General features: G+C 40.5%; 1 pseudogene; it reads right to left on the bottom strand.

The window, feature by feature from the left end:
- Positions 1-691: 691 nt before the first annotated feature.
- On the bottom strand, positions 692-8,616 carry LOC147440728 (uncharacterized; annotated as a pseudogene).
- Positions 8,617-8,965: the final 349 nt, after the last annotated feature.

The raw sequence follows: 8,965 nt of genomic DNA, 5'->3' as shown, positions 1-8,965 counted from the left end.
ATTAATGTAACCAACAATCCATAACCATAACCGACAACACCTTACCTCACTGTGACCATAACCATAACCAAACTGGCATAAATCATAAACAAACCGGAATAACCAACACCATAACCGGTGACACCGTAACCATAATCTGTGACACTGTAACTAACACCATAACCGGCGACACCGTAACCATATACATAATCTTTATAACCATAACACCACAACGATAGCCAAAACTTGTAATCATCAATGTAACCAACAATCTGTAACCATAACCGACAACGCCTTACCTCACTGTGACCATAACTATAATTATAACCATAACCAAACCGGCATAAACCATACTCAAACCGGCATAACCATAATCAAACCAGCATAACCTGTGCTACTGTAACCATAACCATAACCAATAATTCATAACCATAACCTGTGCCACCGTAACCATAACCATAACCATAACTGACTAATGTAACCATATCCTGTGACATCGTAACCAACACCATAACCGATGACACCGTAACCATATACATAATTGCTATAACCATAACATCACATCGATAGCCAAAACTTGTGACCAAAACAATAACCATGTCTGCATAGCTTCAAAAAGTGGTTACAAAAATTGTGATAGCAAAGATCACTATGTTCAAAATACCAAAAAGAGTACAATATTGAAAGTCATCGTTGCCTAAATACCACATCACTACACAGACGATGTGTTGTCCACATTACTTTCTTGAGCCCAAGAATCGAATGCTATCTTCATTGCCTCCACTTGCTCGTGTGAAAACCAAGTTTTCATGAACTGCAATAAGGTAATGTTTTAGAGCAAGGGCATTCATACTAGACATCGTTCATTGTAAACATCATTAGCATGACAACATTACCGGGTTTTGGTATGGCATACCATCCATGATAGCCACAAATAAAAGCTTTATGACGAACATAATATAAAACTCGCAATCTTTGGTGTTTGATTGTGTGGGCATCTACATCAAGTCATGTGACACATATTCAAAATCATTATTCTTGAAATAATGCAACTACATCAAGTCATGTGACACATATTCAAAATCATTATTCTTGAAATAATGCAAACATAACCATATTACCCACCACCATTGTCTGCATGTGACAATCCTTGAGATGACTAAGCTCCATTATTAGTTGAGTATGTGTTGCATAAGCTGAAAAATGCTGCAAAACTCTATGCTCGTAGGAAAAAAAACAATGTCAGAGAATCCCTACATAAACATAAGATGATCTCAAGCACATAAAACGGAGCCATTCAAAGCATCATACCTCTTGACAGGCGAGATGTATTGATTGAGTGAGCGCAATGAGAGCGAATCAAAGAAGAGAATTGCGCTCTTGTCCTTTGGTAGATGTCTAATTGGGCACAAGTGACAATCGAAGAACAAAACTAATGTCCAATAATCCCAGTACCAATAAAATTGTATAAGATTGCGTAGAAATCTCAATACCAAAACAAAAATAAGCTTGAAGAACCACTCAAGAATGACTTACTCATCAACAACAGGAAAGAATGTAAGTACTTGTGTAGAAAGATCAACTCAACCATAGTAATTACGCACAGCTCTTTTAGTAGTAGTGGTTTGCATAAATGAATACCACAAGGTATCAATAAACCACACTCGGTTTAAAGCCTCTCCATCAAGAGTGTCCTCAAGCCATCTAACATAACCAAAAGTCTCAATTACAGTTCAAAAAACAAAGTAACGCTTGATATGTAAGAGAGGTCTTACAATAAAAATACAGCCATAGTGTTGAAGATGATGAAACAGGAAGCAGAAGGAAGATAGCAACTCAGAGTAGGAAGAAGATGGAGAAGGAGAAGACACAGAGCTTGTGTACGAGATCTCTGTAGTCTCTCTCTCTGTATTGGAATAATAGTTAATACAAACTCAGAGCTACAAAGCTTATATGAAACCCTAAGAGATAAGGTGTCCTTTCACACCGGATGTCCAGGGGGGAAAACCCAGTGGGAGAAAAGTGCCCCTGGTGAAGCGCATATACACACTAACACTACTACATGTCTACAAATCCCCCCTGTAGTGATAGTGTGAATCCGTACAAGGTAGCAGATCATCATGTGTATGAGAGTAAGCCCAAAGCTTTTCGGAAAGCTTCAAACTTTTCTCGTGATAACGCCTTCGTAAATAGATCTGCAATGTTATCCTGTGTAGGACAGTAAGTTAGTGTGATCTCCCCTGCATGTAGCCTTTCCCTGACATAGTGGTAGTGAACCTCTATGTGCTTTGTTCTTGCATGAAATACTGGATTCCTTGCAACTGCCATAGCACTCTGACTGCCAGTGAAAATGGTAGTGGGTGCCTGTTGACACTCACAAAGATCTGCCAATAACATGCGTATCCATACACAATCAACTGTTGCCGTGAAAGCTGCCCTGTACTCAGCTTCACAAGTTGATGTAGCCACTGTGGGTTGCTTCTTGCTTAGCCAAGATATACATGCATTTCCCAAGAAAAAACAATTGCCACTTGTGGAATGTCGTGTGTCAAAATCACCAGCCCAATCTGAATCGCTGTAACCAAGAAGCTGCATAGAACTGTGCTTTCCATACATATCCCCCCTTGGAAAGAACATGGCAAGATTAGGGGTACCTGAAAGGTAACGAAGTATGCGCTTCACAGCCTGCCAATGATGCATACCTGGGCTGTGCATAAATCTGCTTGCTTGTGAAACCCCAAATTGAATGTCTGGACGAGTGTTGCCTGCCAAATATATCAAGCAACCAACCGCTGCTGCATAAGTATGTACATCAAAAGGTTCTCCAGCATCGTGCATGCTCAACTTTGATCCAGTTTCTACGGGTGTAGAGATTGGTTTACAATTTTGCATACCAAACTTATCCAAAATTTTATGCAAATATTTTGCCTGCAACATGTATATGCCATCCTTTGATTGCACAAACTGAATACCCAAGTAATAATGTAGCAAACCAAGATCAGACATCTCAAAGGTTTTTCTCAAAGCATCTTTAAACGCTTCAATTTCATCTGCAGTATTGCCTGTAAGAAGCATATCATCCACATAAAGTGTTAGCATAATGAGAACTCCATCTCTCTTTTTGACATACAAAGTACTTTCTGTTGGACTATTCTGAAATCCCTGGCCAATCAAATAAGTATGTATCTTCTCATACCATGCTCTTGGAGCCTGTTTGAGACCATACAAAGCTTTACGCAATCTACATACCTTTTGCTCTTGACCTTTTACAACAAAACCACTTGGTTGACTTACATAAACTTCTTCCTGCAAATCACCATTCAAAAAAGCAGTTTTGATATCCAACTGATGCACTTTCCAACCATGATGAGCAGCAATTGCAACTAGTGATCTAACTGTGGACGCACGAGAAGTAGGAGCAAAGGTTTCATCATAATCTATGCCTTTCTGTTGCGCATAGCCTTTTGCCACAAGCCTTGCTTTGTACCTGTCAACAGTACCATCTTGTTTCCTTTTTACCTTAAAAACCCACTTTGTACCAATAGGCTTATTACCTGTAGGCAAGTCCACTAGATCCCATGTATGATTCTTATGAATAGAATCAATTTCTTGCTACATAGCATCTTTCCACTGAACACACTCTAAAGCTTGTTCAAATGAATCAGGCTCATCTGCATCACAAAGAGTGCTAAAGCAAGCCAAATCTACTTGCTCTCTGCCAAAAGTAGTACCAGCACGTGTTTTTTGTGGCAACGATGCATCCAACTTGCTATCCTGCAAAGTTTTCTGAACCCATTTAGGCAAGGTTCTTTCTTCCCTGAGAACTTCTTGCTCTTCACGCACAATTTCCTCTACATCATGAGGTGTCACATGCTGATCAAAAGATTGATCAAGATTATCAACCTGTTGTGATTCTTGATTCTCCACAAAAGAAGGAAGCAAACCTTCAAATACATCATGTGTCTGTATATGAGGTACATCAAAAGCAACCATAGGTTGAGCAGTAGTTTCTGCAAAAATTACATCACGACTTTCAAAAATCTTGTTTGTAGCAGGATTGTAAAGTCTATAACCTTTACTTCCACTACTGTACCCCACAAATATACATTTGATTGCCTTATCATCAAGCTTCCCACGTAACTGCTGAGGGATGTAAGCATAAGCAAGACAACCAAAAACACGAAGATAACTGACTGAAGGTTTTTTGTCATACCAAGCTTCATATGCAGTAATGGTCTTCAAGGCACGAGTAGGACACCTGTTCAAAACATGTGCTGCACAAGCAACTGCCTCCATCCATAGCTTATGAGGCAAACTCTTAGCCTTGAGCATACATCTAGCCGTCTCCATTAAAGGCCTGTTCTTCCTTTCTGCAACACCATTCTGTTGTGGTGTGTATGGCATAGTGCATTGGTGTTTAATGCCTTTCTTTCCCAAAAAATCCTTAAATGCACCTGACATGTATTCACCTCCTCGATCGGTACGAAGAGTCTGTACTTTGCAACCTGTTTCATTTTCAACCATGGCGACATAATGTTGAAAAACTGCAAACACATCTGACTTTGATTTGAGTGGATACACCCAACATAACCTGGAAAAGTCATCAATGAAGGTCACAAAATAAAGGCTGTTTTCTATGGATGGCGTCCTCATAGGACCACATACATCACTGTGTACAAGCTGCAACTTTCGTGTCTCTCTAACTGAACCATCCTGCGAAAATGCAAATCTGTGCATCTTTCCAAGAACGCAACCTTCACATACATGTCTTGGTGGCATCTCCAATAAAGACAAATCATGCACCATATTATGACGTTGTAAAGTCATCAAACTGCCATAACCAACATGCCCAAATCTAGCATGCCACAACTCAGCATCCTGCATGGCTTGAGTCTTTGTTTCTGCAATACATACCTGAATCTGCTTTTCATAACGATCTAGCACAAATAGTCCATTGTCCAGCGTACCTGTAGTGATAAGAGAATAACCATTCTCTCGATCTCGTACAACACATCTGTCATCCTCAAAAATGACCCGAAGACCATTTTTTGCAAGAGAGGATACAGACAACAAATTCTTCTTGATCCCTAGAACATATAAGACATCTGGCAAGCATAAATCTGAACCATCCAGGCATATTACTTCAAGGAAGGATTTGTTTTGTTCATTGGATGCAGCTCCAGCAGGAAAGAAGGTGACATGTGCAAATAATGCTTCTTATCCAATCAAAATCTTACCAACGCCTTTGATTGGATAAGAAGCATTATTTGCACATGTCACCTTCTTTCTTGCTGGAGATGCATCCAATGAACAAAACAAATCCTTCCTTGAAGTAATATGCCTGGATGCACCACTATCAAAGTACCAAATCATTTGTGTCTTGTCAACACTGTAAGCAGAAAAATCTGAACATACTACAAAAGCATAAGAATCCTGCACAAAGTTTGCAGACTCTTCTTTAGCTATAGAAGAATCACCAGAAGCTGAAACAACCAAACTTGACTCTTTCTTCTTTTCTTTAGCAATTCGCTTTTTACACTCACTAATGTAGTGACCAGGTTTCTTGCAGTAGTGACATTTACCTTTCTTCTTGGACTTATCGGAATCACCTTTAGACTTCTCTGAAGACTGTCCTGCACCAGACTTGGAGTGATGAGCACTCTCTTTACCCTTGTTTTTGTTCTGTACAACAAGAGCATGATCCATACCATCCACCTGTAAAGACTTGTTCTTAAGTGATTGATCCTCCTGCAATAGCAAAGCCACTAACTCTTCAAAATGAAGAGGGTCAGGATTAGCTCGCAAAGACAGAGTCAAAGAAGTCTGAAAAGTCAAATAAGATGGTGGTAGTGAATTGAGTGTTTTGGAAACCAAGTCCTTCTCTGGAATCACTTCATCAATGCTAAGCAATTGCTCTTTAAGATCCCTGATTTTTGTAAGATGCTCGAAAATATCGTCACCTTCGTCCATCTGTATTTTGTCAAGTTGTTTCTTCAAAAACTCTATTCTGGCAGCGTTTCTTCCTCCAAACATAGCTTGCAGAGTGTTCCAAGCATCCTCAGAAGTTTTGCAAGATCTGATATGTGGTGTGATTGTCCTCTTTATGGTTAAGGCAATCACAGCCATAGCCTGTGCATCTTTAGTATCCCATCTCTTTTGCTCTGGAGTGACTTGTGAGGGTCCTGCACCAACAGCTGCACCACGACCAGGCGTGGCAGGTGCAATGCTACCTGGACGAACTTCACCTCCAGATACATAATCCCACAATCCTTTACCAACCAAAACATTTTTGGCCATAAAAGACCAATGAGAATAGTTGGTACCATCCAATTTGTCTTCGGATGTAAACGCACCAAAAATCTCTTTCTCCGTAGATTGAGCCATACTGTAGATGCACACAAGAGAGCAAAAGAACCTCCAAGAGATTCACAAATCTCCTCTCCAATCCAAGCAAAACTCTACACAAAATCTCAGCACAAAGCTAAGACAAGCTGCTTCCCAAAAGAACTGTTTACCTGAAGAAAATCTGTCAAAAAGCACACCCTCTTGATCTAAATGCCTCCGAAAAGTAACTTCTGCTACGCTGCTCAGAACAAAATTCTGAGGGCTCGAACGGCTTCGAAAGGGGGGTAAAACCGCAGGTCACCTGCTTAGAATACTCCCGGAACGTCGAGGATGCTCCCACGAGCAAATTTTTCGAAAACTGCCTGAAAACTGCGATTGCGCGCGTGGATGCGAAAACGCAAGTAGAGGCTCTGGAAATCACCTTGCTCTGATACCAATTGTTGAAGATGATGAAACAGGAAACAGAAGGAAGACATCAACTCAGAGTAGGAAGAAGATGGAGAAGGAGAAGACACAGAGCTTGTGTACGAGATCTCTGTAGTCTCTCTCTCTGTATTGGAATAATAGTTAATACAAACTCAGAGCTACAAAGCTTATATGAAACCCTAAGAGATAAGATGTCCTTTCACACCGGATGTCCAGGGGGAAAAACCTAGTGGGAGAAAAGTGCCCCTGGTGAAGCGCGTATACACACTAACACTACTACATGTCTACACATAGTACGAGAAGAAGATTTTTTTGTTGCTATGTTCTTTGCAAGATTTGAATCATAGTGAACCGTGAACCCGTACAACTTGGAATGTAAATGGACAATATTTTTTGTAGATGACCTATGCAAGCATCATGCTCATAATAACCGTATCCAAAAAAGATAGCAAATCATTTTTGTTACTAATTCTAGTTTCATACCTTGTGTTTTTTGCGGGTGAAAGCCCCATGGATGCCGGTGGAGAAGAAACATTGATATGTATCTTACTCTCACCCATCTTTCAAACTTTTAACTATGAATTGACCTCCATTGAGAATGTTAAAGTAAACAAAAGGCATGCTTTCAAAGTTAATAACAAGCTTGAGCATTAACTTTTCCATCCTCTCCGGTGTCTTGTCACAATCACCCATGACTTTTTGTGAAGCCTTTGTTGGCAAGCAACAATGCTCATACATAGCAGCTATAACAAAACAATGCAATGATCTCAACATCATACTAGAGTAATGGTATTGTTATTATTGACTTCTCCCTTTTTTCGTTCCAAATCTATGGAGACATCGTTGCTTTTTTCTTGATCACTAGAGCCCCCCTCTTCATAATCTTCTTGCTCTCCTTTAACTCCTTTGTACTTTCGTGACTATTTTCGATATTGTGAACCAAGCAAGTTAGTAAAATCATCATTCTAGAGGTGCATAATATAAGACATGCAACAAAAAATAACCAGAAAAGAACAAAATACTGTCATACCATTTCATTGTATCCTTTCGCAATCCTTGCTTGCATTTTGGCAATCCGCTTCGGCATGCCTTTCTCCCACTCCGCCATTTCTTCTTCTACATATTGCACTCTCCATTCCTCGTAAGGTATTTTGCCATTAAGAGAACTAAAAAACCATCTCTTGTGTGCCCCATCTTCTAAATATTTATGATGCTTTTGTCTTACGAGTTTCACACGCATTTCGATGCTTTGAAATTGAGTTTTTGTTTGCCTATGTGACAGTGACTCGGTTGGAAATGGGATACGTTGGCTATCCTTTGGTCTTTCTACGGCCCTACGAGGAATGTCGATCGTGAGGTCATGCTTCTCTTGGATATGTCAAATGATATCGACACGTTTATCCCATGCTTTACCCCATTGTGGACATTCCTCCGTTGCACAACAATAGCGGACAAGGACACCATCCTTACCTCTAATATCCTCAATGTAATAAGGAAAAACCTATGCATCACAATGTGATCTCTCTCCCTCCCTCTCTCTCTCTCTCTCTCTTTTCATATCCTCAAATGTGGAGCTTACCATTGTTAATAAGTGTAACCCCTTTGGCACGACACTTTCCGTTTATGCCCCTCACATTTTTTGAAAATTTTCCCATTGCATATGGCCCCTCCTAATTTACAATACAAGCCACAAACAAAAATGGCTAGAAACATCATTAAGAGCTAGATATATGCACAAAACAAATATGAATATGGCCAACATACCTCGTCCAAGAGCGCTCCGAGTGCCCGTCGATCCTCTTCAATTTCAAAATGGGCTAGTCGTCGATTCAAAGACCGGCATGTTGGATCTCCTTGATTCCTCATCGTTCATAAACAAGGGAATGTGTGTCAAGACGAGCGTGTGCATACCTCCTTCAACCTTTTGTTGGACGGTCCTCATGAATGTAGCATGTGTGTGTGTGTGTGTGTGTGTGTGAGAGAGAGAGAGAGAGAGAGAGAGAGAGAGAGAGAGAGAGAGAGAGATTGTGGGCTAGCGTTGATTTAAACCCTAAAGGGAACCAATTCCTTCATGACACAAACCCCTCTCCCACCCCAAGCGTGTGTGCGTGTGTGTGGCCATCAACCCTCCTCGAAGCACCCCAAGACATCGAATATCCTCGCATCGCCACAATGAGGCGTCAAGACCCCCTTGCACTACCCCATTCGCAGACGA

This window comes from Adiantum capillus-veneris, chromosome 15, assembly GCF_014529385.1.
Source record: "Adiantum capillus-veneris isolate H3 chromosome 15, ASM1452938v2, whole genome shotgun sequence".
NCBI lineage: Eukaryota > Viridiplantae > Streptophyta > Polypodiopsida > Polypodiales > Pteridaceae > Adiantum > Adiantum capillus-veneris.
The sequence above is the reverse complement of the archived record's forward strand: the minus strand, read 5'-3'. Positions and strand labels throughout refer to the sequence as shown.